We start from the raw sequence: 19,983 nt of genomic DNA, 5'->3' as shown, positions 1-19,983 counted from the left end.
AATATACTCACACAAACAACAGAGTAATGCACTGGGGACTGGAGGATGGGATAAAACCAAAGTAGGAGAAGGATGAGAATTAACACACACCCAAAACCTAGCAACGGTTTCAGATAAATCCACTGAATGTCTTCTCAAACAACAACAAACCCCCATCTCCTAGCCATGCAGCATAAGCTAGCTTTGGCAATGAGTGGTAGCTAGGGCCCAGATTATATGATGATGCAGTGCTTCAAAACAGTGCAGGAGAAAGAGAAACGCTGCTGTCTTCTGGCTGCTCTGTGTCGCGTTAAAGCCATGGCACATGATCTATAGCTAAGAGCAATGTCCAGAACTTTGTATGAAGCAAAAACTGGATTCTTAATTGTTTAACCCCTTCCCGACATGCACTATACATAAACTGCTTGCTGCGTTTCTGTAAACAGCAGTACAGGTACGGCACACCGATTGCCCGGCTTCACGCTGAGCGCCGTGGCGGTTAAGTACAGGTGTCAGCTCTGTGTGAGAGCTGACAACCGGCAGCAATGCCCATGATCGGTGCTATCTCCGATCGCGGGCATTTAACCCATCTGATGCCGCTGTCAGTAGTGACAGCAGCATACATGAGCATCGTGCAGGGAGGGGGTCCGTACATGCTTCCATCAGGACAATGTGATGTGCTCACTATACCCCTGGATAAAATCCTTGAAGGGTGTGGTTTTCAAAATAATACTTATTGGGGGTTTTCAGTGTTTAAGCACGTCAGAGGCTCTCCAAACCTGACATCATTATTCCACAAATTTTACATTCAAAAAGTCAAATGGAGCTCATTTCCTTCTGAGCCCTGCTGTGCGTCCACACAGTAGATTTCCCCCACATATAAGGTATTGGCGTGCCTAGGAGGAATTGCAGAACAAAATTTGTGATCCATTTTTTCTTTCCACATTCCAAAAATTCCTGTGAAGCACCTGAATAAACATCTTGAATGTGGTTTTGAGTACCTTGAGTGGTGCAGTTTTTGAATAGTGTCACTTCTGGGTATTTTCTCTCATATAGGCCCCTCAAAGTCACTTCAAAATGTGAGGTGGTCCTTAAAAAAATGGTTTTGCAAATTTTGTTGTAAAAATGAGAAATCGCTGGTCAACTTTTAACCCTTATAATTTCCTAACAAAAAAAATTATGTTTCAAAAATTGTGCTGATGTAAAGTAGACATGTGGGAATGTTATTTATTAACTATTTTGTACGATACAACTCTCTGATTTAAGGGCATAAAAATTTGAAGTTGAAAATTGCAAAATTTACTACATTGTTGCCAAATTTCCATTTTTTCACAAATAAACACAAGTCATATCGAAGAAATTTTTACTATTATCATGAAGTACAATATATCACGAGAAAACAGTCTCAGAATCAGTGGGATCCTTTGAAGTGTTCCAGAGTTATGGCCTCAGAAAGTAACAGTGGTCAGAATTGTAAAAATTGGCCTGCTCAGGAAGGTGAAAACAATATTCAGGGCAAAGGGGTTAAAATCCATAAAATCCACAATATAAAATCAATTAACATAGCAGAAACACTGAGGTATTTTGTGGAATACTATCACTTACCCATGCTGTAGAACATGGAATAACAGCTTTTGTTGGCACTCTAATAGTATTTTGGTAGTATACCAACTTTCCACTTAAGGCAAACAAACTTTGATGAACCGCACCTAATGTTTGTGGCATGCATCATCATTTTAGCATTTCACCACCTTGTTATTTACTTAATATCTTAAGATAATAAGTAATCTAATATCTGCATTTACTACTTATCTTCCGAACAAAGTTTTGTCCCTTCCAAATATTTCTTACTATTCAAATGCTTTCCATGTGGGGGTCCTGCCGTATGTATTTTTCTGTTATTAAGACATGCTTAGTATAAGCATCTTTACCCTACCATCTTTAGAAATTGTTAAGTACAAACTTATCATTATTTCTTCTTAAAGGGAACCTGTCACCCCGTTTTTTGAGATTGAGCTATAAATACTGTTAAATAGGGCCTGCGCTGTGTGTTCCTATAGTGTATGTAGTGTACCCCGATTCCCCATGTATGCTGAGAAATAACTTACCAAAGTCGCCGTTTTCGCCTGTCAATCAGGCTGGTCAGGTCGGGAGGGCGTGGTGACATCGCTGGTTCTTCCTCAGCTTTACGTTGGTGGCGTAGTGGCGTAGTGGTGAAGACACAGCGCGCGATCTGCGCTGTCATCCCTTTCGTCGGTGGGGGCGGCCATCTTCCTGGGGCCACGCGTGCGCAGATCGAGTGCTCTGCTGCACGGGGCTTCAGGAAAATGGCCGCGGGATGCCGCGCGTGCGCATTAGAGATCGCGGCGGCCATTTTCCCAAAGCCGAGTTTGCATCTCGGCTTTGGGAAAATGGCCGCCGCGATCTCTAATGCGCACGCGCGGCATCCCGCGGCCATTTTCCTGAAGCCCCGTGCAGCAGAGCACTCGATCTGCGCACGCGCGGCCCCAGGAAGATGACCGCCCCCACCGACGAAAGGGATGACAGCGCAGATCGCGCGCTGTGTCTTCACCACTACGCCACCAACGTAAAGCTGAGGAAGAACCAGCGATGTCACCACGCCCTCCCGACCTGACCAGCCTGATTGACAGGCGAAAACGGCGACTTTGGTAAGTTATTTCTCAGCATACATGGGGAATCGGGGTACACTACATACACTATAGGAACACACAGCGCAGGCCCTATTTAACAGTATTTATAGCTCAATCTCAAAAAACGGGGTGACAGGTTCCCTTTAATGAGTATCAGTGGCGCCGCTACCATGAGGCGAGTTGAGCTCTTTGGCTCAGGCGGCACTGCCGTCCCTGAAGAGAGGGGGCGGCAGATTCTGTCGGTGTAGTAACTGGATTTGCGTTGGAGACGCAGGTTCAGTTACTATGCTACACTATTGAGTCTATTCAGGGCTCTGTCCTGGATCTCCTCATCCAGCCCTCCCCAACTCACGCAACATCATCACAGGTCCTGATGCTGAAGTCGCTCTTCTCCATGCATCTCCTCGGGTTGCTCATGGATGGCTTCTCTGTGCACACAGGACCTGTGATGAGGTCACAGGAGGGGGAGGAGTCAGCGGTCACATGATCAGGGTCCTCGTGTATGCAGGACTCTGCTGTGGTGATTGTCATGGTGCTGGATGAGGGGAAGTTGATGTGTGGGGTCAGGAGGGGTTTGCAGGGTGGATGTAGCAGAGCCGTGTGTGTACAAGGTGTGCGGAGCAGAGCCGGGTGTGTACGGTGCAGAGCCATGTGTGTATGAGGTGTACGGAGCGGAGCCATGTGTGTACGATTTATGCAGAGCAGAGACGCCTGTGTAAAAGGTGTATGGAGCGGAGCCGTGTGTGTACTTGGTGTATGGAGCGGAGCCGTGTGTGTACTTGGTGTATGGAGTGGAGCCGTGTGTACTTGGTGTACAGAGTGGAACCGTGTGTGTACGAGGTGTACGGAGCGGAGCCATGCGTGTACGAGGTGTGTGGAGCGGAGCCGTGTGTGTACTTGGTGTATGGAGCGGAGCCATGTGTGTACGAGGTGTATCTTTGTGATAAAGCATACGCGAAACGCGCGTCAGGAGGGTCGACTCGGTACCTCGGCATCTGATTTTCTTCCATCATGGGTAAGGCTAGGTCCCCATTGCGTTAATGGGAACGCGCTAACGGACAGCGTTGCACGGCGAAATTAACGCCATGCAACGCGTCCGTTAGTGCGCCCATTCACGGCAATGGGAACGCGCAGCACTAGCGCGTGCCATGTTCGGCACGCGCTAGCGACGCGCCGGTGTTTCCTGGCGCGCCACGGACGCTGCTTGCAGCGTCCGAGGCGCGCCCGCGGTCCGTTCCCCGCTCTCGCAGATCGGGGATCTGCGAGAACGGGGACGTTACCGCGACCCCGAAACGCGGCCCCGTTAAAAACATTGCGTTAGCGCAATCCGCTAGCACTAGCGCTAAACGGATTGCACTAACGCAATGTGACCCTAGCCTAAGATGTTTCACTACTAGATACACCGCTATTGCTCCGTTCCCTTATATGTGTGCAGGTCACTGTGACAGCCGTTGGGGGGCACACATCAGTTCACAGGCATCCAGTTTTTTTACTTACACTGATGTTACATGAATTGGGTGCCATATAATTGACATGACTTTATAGTGGTGTATACCAGTACCATGATGTGAGTTCATATTAATCCACTGGCTATGCTGAGGACTTACTTGTTTCCAAACTAGGGCTTTTGTCTTTTTTCATGATTTGTTTGTTATTTAAATGTATTGATAGTATCTTTAATAAAACGTATAACTTTTTAAAAAATTTTCTCTGTGTATGGAACTCCATTTTCTCTGTGTTAATATGTGTATCAGGAGTATACACTTACTATCCAGTTACTTTATGGGCATATATATGAAGTCAATTAGACATTAACTCTTTACTATATGGGACCCATGTCTTTCTCTGTGAGTTTGAGTATATTATCAATATTAATCTGACCTGATAGCAAAATGACTATATTTGCCCATAGGATGAATAGTATATACCGTACATGATCTCATTTATATGGTACAAATAAGTGGTGCTTATAAGAAAAGGATGTTATACCCATACATGTTATTGTGACTTACTTGGGCAAGTGGAGGACATATCCTATGGGCAACTATAGTCATTTTGCTATCAGGTCAGATTAATATTGAGGATCTGAGAGGCCAGTAGTACCTTTTTAAAGGGCGTCTGTCACCCCAAAAATCGTATATGAGCTGCAGCCACTGGCATCAGGGGCTTATCTATGGCATTCTGTAATGCATTCTGTAATACTGTAGATAAGCCCACGATGTAACCTGAAAGATGAGAAATAAAGGTTATATTATACTCACCCAGGGGCGGTCCCGGTCTGTTACGGGTCAGATGGGCGTCGCGTCAGAGGAAAGGTATAAAGAAACACGTCACCACTTCTGTATTTCTCACCCACTCCCGATTCGGCTTACAAATACTGAGGTAAAATACTGACCAAATACTGAACGTGTGAATGTGGCTTTAGGCTGGTTTCACACATCCTGATATTTCCGGTACCGGAAAAAACGGTACTGGAGATATTCGTGTCCGTGTGTGTAATACGTGTGGCAACTGTGTGCCGCATCTGTACGACACGGACGCCTGCCAGGGAAGAAGCGCTACAGTAAGCACTGTTCCTCGGCCAAGGGCACACTTAAAATGAAGCAAGTTGATCACTTCACCTCAGGTGGCATTTAGTCCCTGAAGAAGTGTAAAGATCGATGTTTCAAATATATTCCTATTTAAAAGTGTATGTTTTTTCCATGTGTGTCAGGTTAGGCTAGTAAAGAGTAAACCAGATTTATTTGTACTGATTTCACTACGGGGGGGTGTGGGGTGGGGCACCATTTAGCCGTTCGCCTCAGGCAGCAGAGAGGCTAGGTTCACCCCTGATGAGTATGCTCATGTTTTATCACCCCATTAAAGAGTTACCGCTGTTTTATTTTATAATTTCATAAATCAATCGTACACATGAAAATAAGCAACTTTTTAATATATCTTATCAGAGAAATCTGCTTCGTTCTTTGACTGAATTGATCAAGCATCAAAATTCTCAATTCATGGGTAAAATGTGTATTTAGTGAAGACAGAGTTTTACATTACTGAAATAGGAGATGACAGTTATTACAGATAATATTCTATGGAGAGGGGAGAGAGGAGGAGGAAGGAGCTAGAGACAGATCCCCTTCTTCCCCCTCCTCTCCCTCCTATCTACATAGACTCTCATCAACAACTCTCCTATTTCAGTAATATAAAAATATGTCTTCACTGAATACAGACTTTACTGGTAAATTAAGAATTTCGAGAATGAAAGATCATTCCAGGAGGAGAAAGAAGCTGATTTCTCTGATGAGATATGTTATAAAGTTGCTAATTTTCATGTGAACTATTGATTTATGAAAATTAAAATGTCGGTTATTTTTTAGGCCATTTTTTTCTTTATTAATGCCTCAGTCTGTTGCAGCTCCGTTTATTTATTATTTGTAAGGCCTAAAAAAGAAGATACTGGAGGGGCAACCATGTTGCAGAAAATTCCATGATGTGTGGAATCACTATCAAAGTTACATTGATATGTTTATTGATTTAGCCATTTTCAGCTGTAGTCAAGATTTGTTTGATATTTTTAACTCTAAATTTATTAATCCATCAACATTTGACTTTTAGAACTGATACAACATGCCATGTGGTATATTTGCAGTCATTTCCTGTGTGATACGCCTTAAGCTTCAAATTTTGACTTCCTGTCTGCATTTCCTAATAAAATGACATCACTTCCTGCCTCAGCGCGCTCAGGTTGATGTCGCCTTGCAGAACACACTGTTGGAATTACAACCAATAATTGAAATGGAGTCCTGGGAGGAAGCAGAGCATTGGAGGTCTAAATACAGTTATGTAATGGCTTCTACAGATGCGCTTAGGTTGGAAAACATATGCTTCAACTAAAAACCAGAGAATTAAAAATCAAAGGTTATGATATATAGAAAGATGTTTTGTTACACCGGTAAATGATAGTTGTGGATAAAAATGTGGCTTTAATTAGAAATCAATCCATCAAAAGCAAATAACTGCATTATAACATAAGAGATGCCATTAGTTACTCAGTTATATATTTTCCATAGAATTCCTAATAGTTTTTGGTAATATTTATACCAGGTTTCTTATTAGAAATGTTTGGCTCAACAGTGTATCAGTGAGTTGTAACATCACATGTTAGCTTCCACTGAGCACATGCACAGATCTTCATGTTGTCTATGACCTATGCTCATCCTGTTTAGCCTTTTTTCTTATGTGAGACCTGGACAAGCTGCATCCTACGGGTAATGTCCAGCCCTTTGGCTGTTCTTGCAGATAATGACAGCCAAGGGGTCAAATCATGATAGCCAAGATCATGACAGTCAAGTTACACCAATCAGTGGTATAACACCTGTGAGGTGAGGATGCTTGGAGAATTAATTTTAATTCAGATACCATTGACTACAATGGTGGAGGTGCAAGCCATTGGCTTCCTCTCCCACGAATCAACATGTGCAACTGAGACTCAGCACAGCAGGCAGGATCAGATCTGCTGTGCAGAGCCTAAGTTTGTAAACATCAAAGGCAGCCCACGGAGGCAAAGGGGCTAGATGAGTAGTTTTTGTTTTTCTCAGTCACTTGTGGAGGAAATATGTGGGGACACCATACTGTGTTGGTGCCGTCATTCTATTTGGGGGTTGCTGTGACACCATTATACTGTATTGAGGTCTGTGGAGGATCATACTGCACGGGGAGCTGTGTGCTATCATACTGTGTGTAGGATGCTGTGGGGACCATTATACTGTGTGGAGGCTGTGAGGCCATCATATTGTTTTGGTGGCTGTGGGACATAATACCTTTTGGGTGACTGTGGATACATCATAATGTGTCCCCACACATTATGGATCCTCGTACTGTGTTGGGGATTGTGGGGGATCATATGTCATGGTGAGCTGGGGGGGATCATGCTCTTGCTGATGCTGTGAGGCATCAGACTGTGTAGAGAGCACTGGGGGCTCATTCAGTGTGTGGTAGCCATGGGGTTCATCACACTGTGGGAGCCTCATATTCTGTGTGGGGGCATTGAACTGTGTGTGCAGAACTGTGGGTACATCATACTCTATGGGAAGTTGGGGGTCTATTATACTGTGTGTGGGAGGGTACCATATTATGTGGGGGACTATGAGAAAATCATACTGTGTATGTGTGGGGGGGGGGTTGTGGATACATCATAATGTGTGGGCGAGCTGTTGATCAGGGAACAAAAACTGAATGGCAAGCATTATGGTTTACTGTTTTTTTTAAATAAACTTTAAGAAAAGCAGTACATTAAAGTGTTTTGATTATCTTGTACTGATAGGAATACATCCTACAATAAGCCTTATTGCAGCATGTTTTAGCTGTAACAGATAGTCAACAGACTTAATTCTTCTCAGTATTAAATAGTTTTAATATACTACTATGTTAATATGAGTATCATGTATAAATTATATATTACTACAAATATGTTAATATTAATATTGAGCTGTTTCAGCTTATTGGTTTTACTCCACACAAGAGTTACAGTCTCTCATGTGGCCCCACTGGAAAATGCATTGCCCACCATTGCCTTACTTTATTCTATTTATTGATAATTATACTGCAGTTTTAATGTTCTATTAAATGAAGTAACTTTTCTTATTTTTTATTATTGCGTTGCTCCTTGGGATTAGCACCCACACAATTTACACCATTGTATTCAACATAATTACATTGGCCAAAGTTATGTGAAGTGGAGGAACAATAATAGCCTTGACATTACCATTATCAGCAGCATCACTGTTTTCGCCATTTGGCTATTTTAAGTTGTCTCGCCACTGCTATTTGTCAAGTAGCTTGCTGTTATCTTTAGGACCCTTCATTAGTATTTTGGGAATGTGTCCAAGTATTATACAGAATTTTTTGTACTTACACTCAGTAGCCACTTTACAATAAGACAGGGTAAATCCCTGAAACCAGAATTCTTTATAACTTGTATTCAATGGGGTTTTTGAAACATTCTTTTGATTCTAGGTCTATTAGTAAACATGATAGATTACTCAGTTGCAGCTATGTTAGCAGCAAGGTCATGTTGTGGATATCTCATTCACAACACCTTAGAGATGATGGATTGGATTCAGATCTGCTGTGTGTGCACCTTATTGGAGTACATGGTAGATATTGGTGGATTTTTCGGTGAACAAGTTTTTAAGTCAAGACATACAGTCGGAAAATAAGTATTTGATACACTGCCGATTTTGCAAGTTTTCCCACCTACAAAGAATGCAGGTGCACTTCAACTGTGTAACGCCGCTAGGTTTGTACCTTGTTTCTTCGGCATTACTCTGCATGTCTCTGCTTTAACCCTTTGCTCCTCTCCCCCTAACTAGCAGGGACACTGTTGTCTGTTACCTGTATGGATACTGCTCAGTTACCTGCTCCGCTGCGTAGCTGTACATGTGTTTTGATGTCTCCGCTGCATGACCATTTGCATGTGTGGTCCCAGACTGCCACTGTGGAAGCTATCTACGAGTTTCAAGGTCCTCTGCAGCTGGTGCATGACTTTCCATGTGTTTCCAAGCTTGCAGCTGCTGCCAGGTGCCCTAAGCCTCAGTTCCTGAGCTGACTGTACTGTAATGGTTTCTGTTTGTGCTTAGGGTGCACACTTTCACTGCTTTTACTAGGGTTAGTGTGTGCACCTGAGTTGCTTTCTCCAGCCTATTGCTGAGGGGCAGCTCTTATATAAACTCCCTCTTTCCTGTTGGGCATTGCCAGAGCTTCGCATTAGGTTTCTGAGTCTTGCCATGTGTGTGGGGTGTTCAGCTCCAGTTCTGTCTGTGTTCAGTTCTGGGAAAACTGATACCTGTTCTTCCGCCTGCTCTGGGGGCTGAGGACCCAGATCCATTTCTGTTTGTGTCTTGTTTTTCCGCCTGCACTGGGGGCTGAGTACCCAGATCTGTTTCTGTTTGTGTCCTGTTTTTCCGCCTGCTCTGGGGGCTGAGTACCCAGATCTGCCTTTCCTGGAGGCAGCAAATCCAGGCCCGATTTTGTTGTGCTTTGTTTCCCGCCTCCCTGAGGGCTGCATTCTCAGGCCTGAACCCTTGATCCTGTATCCATTCCTGTACCTGACCCTGTCTGAACTGTGTCCTCTGTGTTACGTTCCTGAAGTCCCTCTGTGATTGGAACCCTGTACCCAATGACTGTGAACTAACCTGGGTTCATCTTTTAAAGATGGAGTCCGGTGTTTTTGCTGAGCCTTTACTATGCTACGCTCAGTCTGCTATGCGGTGCTAATTCCATCTGGGCCCGGTCCAACCCGGCGGGGCTTGCACCGTCCCGCTTGAGTTCCTTCCTAGGTCCGATGCCCGGAGCCTGATGACTGTAGTTTGGAATCTGATGACCGCAGCCTGGTGCCTGGAGATGGTGTCCGATGTCCGGAGACTGGCAGCACTGCCTGGTTATGTGACATTCGGGTCCCAGCTGATGACCTGGGCCACCACCCCAGTGTCCCGATGTCATGCCTGTGTTCCGATGTCCTGCCTGTGTCCTGATGTCTAGCCTGTGTCTTGAAGTCCTGATGTCCTGCTTGTGTCCAATGTCCTGATGTCCAGCCTGTGTTTAGATGTCCTGATGTCCAGCCTGTGTCCTGATATCCAGCCTATGTCCTGATGTCCTGATGTCCAGCCTGTGTCCTTATGTCCTGATATCCAGCTTGTGCCCAGATGTCCTGCCTGTGTCCTTATGTCCTGCCTGAGTCCTGATGTGCTGCCTGTGTCCCAATGTTCCCCAGGGTCCACCCTGTGTTGACGTCTGTCCTGGGTCAGTGTCTGATGTTCTCCTGCTGAGCTTGTGCTACGCCTGAGGCCTGAGAGAGAGGCCATCCTAGTATGCCCATTCCAGATGACTCTAGGCTGCATCAACCTGTGATGACCCCTGCCATTGTCTGAAGTCTGTCCAAGGTCGGTGTCTGATGTCCTCCCACTGAGCCTGTGCTACACCTGAGGTCTGAGAGAGAGGCTGTCCTAGTATGCCGGTGCCAGATAACCCTGGAATGCATCAACCCGTGATGTCCTCCTGCCTTCGTCTGTTTCCTTGAAATGTGTACCCTTCCTAGATGTGCGGAATCGGGAGCCTGACATAGTTATGTTCTGTTTATGTACTGTGATTTCATTTGAGTAAACTTTATGTTTCTTCATACCTGAAGTTGTGCAGTGTTATCTAGTTCTGCATGTCGCCATCTTCTCCAGAAGCTCAGCTGCCACAGACACTGCTTGCTGCCCTTCCCTAGTCTGGGTAGGTCCAGGTTCCCTTCTGTGTTCCAGTGGGTCCACATTCTGTTTCCAACTGGGTCGCTCTCCCCACGTCGTCATGGTCTGGCGACATGGGGGCGTCGGCTGGGCTGCATCTGCGGTCACAGCCGTAACAAATTGTGACAGACAGAAACTTAAAATAAAAATCCAGAATATCAAATTCTATGATTTTTACATAAATTATTTGCATTTTCTTGCATTTGATACAATAGAAAAACAGGACTTAATATTTGGAACAAAACCTTTATTGGCAATTACAGAGATCAGACTTTTCCTGTAGATCTTGACCAAATTTGCACAAACTGCAGGAGGAATTTTGGCCCACTCCTCCATACAGATCTTCTCCAGATTTTTCAGATTTTGGGGCTGTCCTTGGGCAACATGAAGTTTCAGCTCCCTCCAAAGATTTTCTATTAAGTTTAGGTCTGGAGACTGGTTAGGCCATTCCAGGACGTTGAAATGCTTCTCACGCAGCCACTCCTTAGATGCCCTGGTTTTGTGTTTTGGGTCATTGTTGTGAATTCTGTTGTCGAACTCCGTCCTGTGGTCGTGAATGGTACTTCGGCGAGTTCTGTCCATGGACTCCCTCTGGTGGCTGTGAGTGAAGCTGCTGCTTCTGAGGTTCTTTACACAGGTGACGTGGTTTATCCTTTGGTTGGCTGCTCTATTTAACTCCACTCAGATCGTTACTCCATGCAAGCTGTCAATGTTCCTGCATTGGTTCAGTTCGCTCTTGGATCTTTCTGGTGACCTGTCTTATCCAGCAGAAGCTAAGTTCCTGATAGTTATTTTTTTTTCATTGTTTCCTTGTCCAGCTTGTTATCATGATTTTGTCTTGCTAGCTGGAAGCTCTGGGATGCAGAGTGGCACCTCCGCACCGTGAGTCGGTGCGGAGGTCTTTTTGCACACTCTGCGTGGTCTTTTGTAGTTTTTTGTGCTGACCGCAAAGATACCTTTCCTATCCTCTGTCTGTTTAGTAAGTCTGGCCTCCCTTTGCTGAAACCTGTTTCATTTCTGCGTTTGTGACTTTCATCTTTACTCACAGTCTATATATGTGGGGGCTGCCTTTTCCTTTGGGGAATTTCTCTGAGGCAAGGTAGGCTTTATTTTCTATCTCTAGGGCTAGCTAACTCTTAGGCTGTGAAGAGGCGTCTAGGGAGTCAGGAACGCTCCACAGCTATTTCTAGTTGTTGTGATAGGATTAGGGCCTGCGGTCAGCAGAGCTCCCACATCCCAGAGCTTGTCCTGCGTGAGTTTAACTATCAGGTCGTGCCGGGTGCTCCTAACCACCAGGTCCATAACAGGTCATTGTCATGCTGGAAGACTCAGCCATGATCCATCTTCAATGCTCTTGCTGAGGAAGGGAATTGTTAGCCATAATTTCGGGAATACATGACCCCATCCATCCTCCATTCAATACAGTGCAGTCGTCATGTCCCCTCTGCAAAAAAGCACTCCCAACATATGATGTTTCCCTCACCATGCTTCACGGTTGGGACTGTGTTCTTGAGGTTGTACTCATCCTTTTTCTTCCTCCAAACAAGGAGAATGGAGTTGATACCAAAAAATTCCATTTTGGTCCCATCTGATCACATGACCTTATCCCATGCCCACTCTGAATTATCCATATGGTCATTGGCGAACTTCAAACTGACCTGGACATATGCTGGTTTGAGCAGGGGACCTTGCATGCCCTGCAGGATTTTAATCCATGATGGCGTAGTGTGTTACTATCGGTAATGTTTTAGATTGTGGTCCAAGCTCTCTTCAGGTCATTGACCAGATCATCCTGTGTAGTTCTGGGCTGATTCTTGACCTTTCTCAGAATTATCCTTACCCCATGAGGCAAGATTTTGCATGGAGCACCAGACCAAGGAAGATTGAAAGTCATATTGCGTTTCTTACATTTTCTAATAATTGTGCCAACAGTTGTTGCCTTTTCATCAAGCTGCTTGCCTATTTGCCTTTTGTCCTACAGCCCAACCTAGCCTTGTGCAAGTCTGCAATTTTGTCCCTGGTGTCCTTAGACAGCTCTTTGGTCTTGGACATGGTGGAGAGGTTGGCGTGTGATTTATTGAGTCTGTCGACAGCTGTCTTTTATAGAGGTAACAAGTTCAAACAGGTGCAATTAATACAGGTAATGAGTATAGAGTAGGAGGGCTTTTTAAAGAAAAACTAACATGTCTGTGAGATCCAGAATTCTTGCTGGTTGGTAAGTGATCAAATACTCATTTCATGCAATAAAATGCAATTTAATTATTTTAAAATCAATGTGATTTTATGGCTTTATTTTAAAATTTTGTCTCTCACATTTGAAGTATACCTACAATAAAAATTACAGACCTCTCTATTCTTTGTAGGTGGGAAAAGTTGCAAAAGCGGCAGTGTATTATTATTATTTATTATTATAGCGCCATTTATTACATGGTGCTTTACATGTGAATCAAATACTTATTTTCTCCACTGTAGAAAACTGCGCATCAGAGGGATCAAATTTGGAGGTCTAAACCAGGGAGTGGAATCAAAGGGATTCCAAGGGATTCCAACCTTAATACCTGCACAAAGGTTTGGACTTTCCCACAGGGAATCTTCAGATCAATGCCCCACTATACTTTCTGCCAATAATGGCTAATATGAGGATGTTTTTATAGCATTGGACACTTTTTCTTGTTATTGCAGCTTTTCTTACAGAATGGCAAGCACTTTTTTTTAAACCTTGTTTTTATTAAATACAATTTTTTTTCTTACATACATATACCCATGCAAGCATTATTTGAGGCACATGTATTGAAAGATCTATGCTGGACATTGCATTGGTTCACAGGACAATAAGTAAAAACAAACACAAAAACTAGGGAGAGGAAAAAAGTGGGGGAGAGGTCGAGGAAAGCATGTCAGAAACAGGGATAGTTTTTATCCATTAGACACTCAGCATGTGTGCCTAACTTTAAGCTCTGATTCCTTTTACTCTGCAGCAATCCGTCTGAGGAAGGTCTAAGTTACAGACCGAAACGTTATATATAAATTTGGGATTGCACTGGAATAAAACTTTTTTGCAGACGATTTTGAGTGCCGGATTTTTTTGATTTATACATACAAGGGAGTGGTATCCCTCTCCGAGCACCTCCTGGTTACAGAGTGACGTGCATTATATTTTATATAACTTTAAGCTCAAGACTCAACGACACCAAAATACACCCTCAACACCCAGAAGAGTCTCTCCGCAGCGGTTATCAGAGAGACATCACTGTACAAGTGTCTCCCCTAGTAGTAGCTGCTCTTGGTACCAGACAGTCAGCTGAAACCAAGTTCTAATGTCATCCTGGATACGTTGTGGAAGCAGAGAGATGAAACTTTCCCAAGTTTTGAAAAAGGCCTGCACCCTTTTTTTTAGAAAGATCTTGAAAGGAGAGGGGCATGGTCCTGGATCCATGTCTGAAAAATAGCCTTAGTACTAGCTGCCGCCACTAAATGCAGTAGTTTATGGGCCCCTGGAGAGCAGTTGTATTTATCTGGTTTTAAGTATACAAATATGGCCCATAAGGGTTCGTCAGGAGCAAAGTTTGTCAGATGTGTAGCCATTATATGGTCAGTTTGTAAGGAAAGCTCCGCTAACAAGACTAAGTAACATAATAACATAGTTATTAAGGTTAAAGGAAGACTTTAAGTCTAGTTCAACCCATAGCCTAACCTAACATGCCCTAACATGTTGATCCAGAGGAAGGCAAAAAAAAAACACGTGGCAAATAGTAAGCTTCACATTCCTTCCCGACTCCACATACGGCAATCAGACTAGTTCCCTGGATCAACGCCCTATCAAGGAATCTAGTGCATATACCCTGTAACATTTTACTTTTCAAGAAAGGCATCCAGTCCCCTCTTAAATTTAAGTAATGAATCACTCATTACAACATCATACGGCAGAGAGTTCCATAGTCTCACTGCTCTTACAGTAAAGAATCCGCGTCTGTTATTATGCTTAAACCTTCTTTGCTCCAGACGTAGAGGATGCCCCCTTGTCCCTGTCTCAGGTCTATGATTAGAAAGATCATGAGAAAGGTCTTTGTACTGTCCCCTCATATATTTATACATTAAAATAAGATCACCCGTTAGTCTTCGTTTTTCCAAACTAAATAGCCCCAAGTGTAATAACCTATCTTGGTATTGCAGACCCCCCAGTCCTCTAATAACCTTGGTCGCTCTTCTCTGCACCCGCTCCAGTTCAGCTATGTCTTTCTTATACACCGGAGACCAGAACTGTGCACAGTATTCTAAGTGTGGTCGAACTAGTGACTTGTATAGAGGTAAAATTATATTCTCCTCATGAGCATCTATGCCTCTTTTAATGCATCCCATTATTTTATTTGCCTTTGTAGCAGCTGCCTGACACTGGCCACTGAATATGAGTTTGTCATCCACCCATACACCCAGGTCTTTTTCATTGACGGTTTTGCCCAGAGTTTTAGAATTAAGCGCATAGTTATACATCTTATTACTTCTACCCAAGTGCATGACCTTACATTTATCCCCATTAAAGCTCATTTGCCATTTATCAGCCCAAGCTTCTAGTTTACATAAATCATCCTGTAATATAAAATTGTCCTCCTCTGTATTGATTGCCCTGCAGAGTTTAGTGTCATCTGCAAATATTGAAATTCTGCTCTGTATGGCCCCTACAAGGTCATTAATAAATATGTTAAAAAGAAGAGGGCCCAATACTGACCCCTGTGGTACCCCCACTGCTAACCGCTACCCAGTCCGAGTGTGCTCCATTAATAACCACCCTTTGTTTCCTATCCCTGAGCCAGCTCTTAACCCACTTACACATATTTTCCCCTGTCCCCATTGTTCTCATGTTATGTATCAACCTTTTGTGTGACACCGTATCAAAAGCTTTTGAAAAGTCCATATACACTACGTCCACTGGGTTCCCTTGGTCCAGTCCGGAACTTACCTCTTCATAGAAATTGATCAGATTAGTCTGACATGAACGGTCCCTAGTAAACCCGTGCTGATACTGGGTCATGAGGTTATTCCTCTTCAGATACTCCAGTATAGCGTCCCTTAGAATGCCCTCCAGGATTTTACCCACAGTAGAGGTTAAGCTTACTGGCCTATAATTTCCGAGTTCAGTTTTTGTCTCCTTTTTGAATATTGGCACCACATTTGCTATACGCCAGTCCGGTGGTACAGACCCTGTTATTATGGAGTCTTTAAAGATTAAAAATAATGGTCTATCAATGACTGTACTTAATTCCTGCAGTACTCGGGGGTGTATCCCATCCGGGCCCGGAGATTTGTCAATTTTAGTGATTTTTAGACGCCGCCGTACTTCTTGCTGGGTTAAGCAGGTGACATTTAATGGGGAATTTTTATCACTAGTCATTTTGTCTGCCATGGAATTTTCTTGTGTAAATACTGATGAAAAAAAGTCATTTAGCATATTGGCTTTTTCCTCATCCACCATTTCACCCAGACTATTTTTAAGGGGGCCAACACTATCATTTTTTAGTTTCTTACTATTTACGTAGTTAAAGAATATTTTAGGATTATTTTTACTCTCTCTGGCAATGAGTCTCTCTGTCTCAATTTTTGCTGCCTTGATTTGCTTTTTACAGAATTTATTTAATTTTTTGTATTTATTTAATGCCTCCTCACTACCTACTTCCTTTAATTCTCTAAATGCTTTCTTTTTGTCACTTATTGCGCCCCTTACAGCTCTATTAAGCCATATTGGTTTCCTTCTATTTCTAGTATGTTTATTCCCATACGGTATATACGTATATATATATAAGTCTTTGTTTCCAGTACCAAGAGAGTAGACACAATTTTTAAAACAAGCACGAGGTCAGGACTGGCAAAGTTCTTGCAACACATATAAAATTCAGAAGGTCAGGATAGTCAGCAAACAGAACATAATGGTCAGGAAAATAACAGGTCAATACCGAATTGCAAATCAAAAGATATAATGGTACACCCAACAGGAACCTACAAGTCCCTATTGCTCAGGCAGTGAATGACAGGGAATTGTCCCTCTTGGAATCATAGTATGGTTGGACATTGGCTATGGAAACTGAATTTTGGTGCAGGCTGGACCTTTAACCTCTTACCGACATCAGCCGTAAATTTACGCCAATGTTTTTTTGAACAGCTGATATGTGCCCGCAATAGCTGCTGGTGGAATTGCGATCTGCCCACGGCTATTAACCAGTTAAATGCCGTTGTCAAACTCTGACAGCGGCATTTAAATTGCACTTCCTGCCATCGAACTGGAAATCATGTGATCGCGGGTGACTGATGTGTTGGCATGACAACCTGACGTCTCCTGGAGACCTCTATGGTTGTCAATGCCAGCTTGCTGTGATCGCCACCCAGTAGTCGGCGCTCACAGCAAGTCAGTAAATCTGCTATATAGAGGCGATCTGAACATTGCCTCCATGTAGTAGAGCCGATCGGGCTATGGCAGCTTCTAGTCTCCTATGGAGAGTATTGAAGCATGCCAAAAGTAAAAAAAAAATTTTAAAAATATTTTTAAAAAATTAAAAAATATAAAAATTCAAATCATCCCCCTTTCGCATAATTAAAAATAAAACAATAAAAATAAAATCAAACATTCACATATTTGGTATAGCCGCGTTGAGAATCGCCCGACCTATCGATAAAAAAAAGGATTAACCTGATCGTTAAACGGTGTAGTGAAAAAAAGTCAAAGCGTCAAAATTACGTTTTTTTGGCCGCTGCGACATTGCATTAAAATGCAATAACGGGCGATCAAAAGATCGTTTCTGGACCAAAATGATATCATTAAAAATGTCATCTCGGCTCGCAAAAAATAAGCCCTCAACCAACCTGAGATCATGAAAAATGGAGACGCTACGAGTAGGGTTGAGCGAAACGGGTCGAACATTTTCAAAAGTCGCCGACTTTTGGCTAAGTCGGGGTTTCATGAAACCCGATCCGACCCCTGTGCGGGGTCGGCCATGCGGTACGCGACTTTCGCGCCAAAGTCGCGTTTCAATGACGCGAAAAGCGCCATTTCTCAGCCAATGAAGGTAAACGCAGAGTGTGGGCAGCGTGATGACATAGGTCCTGGTCCCCACCATCTTAGAGAAGGGCATTGCAGTGATTGGCTTGCTGTCTGCGACGTCACAGGGGCTATAAAGAGGCGTTCCCGCCGACCGCCATCTTACTGCTGCTGATCTGAGCTTAGGGAGAGGTTGCTGCCGCTTTGTCAGAAGCAGGGATAGCGTTAGGCAGGGTCCATTAACCACAAAACCGCTTGTGCTGCAGCGATTTGCACTGTCCAACACCACCCTCGGTGTGCAGGGACAGTGGAATTTTTTTTTTTTTTTTTTTTCCCCTCAGCGCTGTAGCTCATTGGGCTGCCCTAGAAGGCTCCCTGATAGCTGCATTGCTGTGTGTACGCCGCTGTGCAAACCAACTGCTTTTTTCAAAGCACAAATCCTCTTGTTCCTTCCTTTCTGCACAGCTATCTTTTTTGTTTGTCCACACTTTTTATTTCATTTGTGCATCAGTCCACTCCTTATTGCTGCCTGCCATACCTGGCTGAGATTACTGCAGGCAGGGAGATAGTAGCTGCCTGCCATACCTGGCTGAGATTACTGCAGGCAGGGAGATAGTAATTGTAGGACATTCCCTGTTTTTTTTTTTTTTTTTTTTTTGGTGGGAGATTAAGATTGGCAATTTGGCATTTCTGCTAGAGTGCCATCCCTGTGTGTGCCATCTCTCTCACATAGTGGGCCATAGAAAGCCTTTTCATTTTTCTGTATTTTTTTTTGTGGGGTGTATAAATTCTCCCTGATAAAAATACAGTGGGAGATTAATATTGGCCTTTGGGCTTGTGTGCCAGTCCTGAGTGTGCCATCTCTCTCACAAATAGTGGGCCATAGAAAGCCTATTTTATTTTTTTTTGGGTTTTATAAATTCTCCCTGAAAAAAAGGGAGATTAATATTGGCCTCTGGGCTTCTGTGCCAGTCCTGAGCGTGCCATCTGTGCCAGTCCTGAGCGTCCCATCTCTCTCACAAATAGTGGGCCATAGAAAGCCTATTTAATTTTTTTTTTGGTTTTATAAATTTTCCCTGAAAAAAGGGAGATTAATATTGGCCTCTGGGCTTGTGTGCCAGTTGTGAGCGTGCCATCTGTGCCAGTCCTGAGCGTGCCATCTCTCTCACAAATAGTGGGCCATAGAAAGCCTATTTAATTTTTTTTTTGGTTTTATAAATTTTCCCTGAAAAAAGGGAGATTAATATTGGCCTCTGGGCTTGTGTGCCAGTTGTGAGCGTGCCATCTGTGCCAGTCCTGAGCGTGCCATCTCTCTCACAAATAGTGGGCCATAGAAAGCCTATTTAAATATTTTTTTGGTTTTATAAATTCTCCCAGAAAAAAAGGGAGATTAATATTGGCCTCTGGGCTTCTGTGCCAGTTGTGAGCGTGCCATCTGTGCCAGTCCTGAGCGTGCCATCTCTCTCACAAATAGTGGGCCATAGAAAGCCTATTTAAATATTTTTTTGGTTTTATAAATTCTCCCAGAAAAAAAGGGAGATTAATATTGGCCTCTGGGCTTCTGTGCCAGTCCTGAGCGTGCCATCTGTGCCAGTCCTGAGCGTCCCATCTCTCTCACAAATAGTGGGCCATAGAAAGCCTATTTTATTTTTTTTTTGGGTTTCAGAAATTCTCCCTGGAAAAAAAAAGGGAGATTAATATTGCCCTTTGGGCTTGTGTGCCAGTACTAAGCGTTCCATCTCTCTCTCTCTCTCAGTCAGTGGGCCATAGAACGCATATTTTTGGTTTTATTTGTTTTCTAAATTCTCCCTGAAAAAATCATTTTATTTTATTTGGTTTCTAAATTCTTCCTGATAAAATCATATTTTTTTTATTATTTTTATTTCTAAAGTCTCCCTGAAAAAAAAAAAAAAAAAAAACAACCAAAAAAACAGTGGGAGATTAATATTGGCCTTTCTGCTTGTGTGCCAGTCTTGACTCCTGGGTGTGCCATCTCTCTCTCTCTCTCTCTCTCTCTCTCTCTCTCTCTCTCTCTCTCCAATTGTGGTCC

At 43.5% G+C, this 19,983-nt stretch overlaps 1 protein-coding gene across 2 annotated transcripts in view; it reads left to right on the top strand.

Annotated features, from left to right (window-relative positions):
• Nucleotides 1–19,983, top strand: part of LOC138677227 (paralemmin-1-like) — a 249,583-nt gene that overhangs the window by 122,475 nt on the left and 107,125 nt on the right. The gene's annotated exons all lie outside the window — the stretch shown is intronic.

The sequence above is a fragment of the Ranitomeya imitator genome, chromosome 1 (genome assembly GCF_032444005.1).
Source record: "Ranitomeya imitator isolate aRanImi1 chromosome 1, aRanImi1.pri, whole genome shotgun sequence".
Classification (NCBI taxonomy): Eukaryota; Metazoa; Chordata; class Amphibia; order Anura; family Dendrobatidae; genus Ranitomeya; species Ranitomeya imitator.
This window is presented reverse-complemented; position numbering and strand designations above follow the sequence as displayed.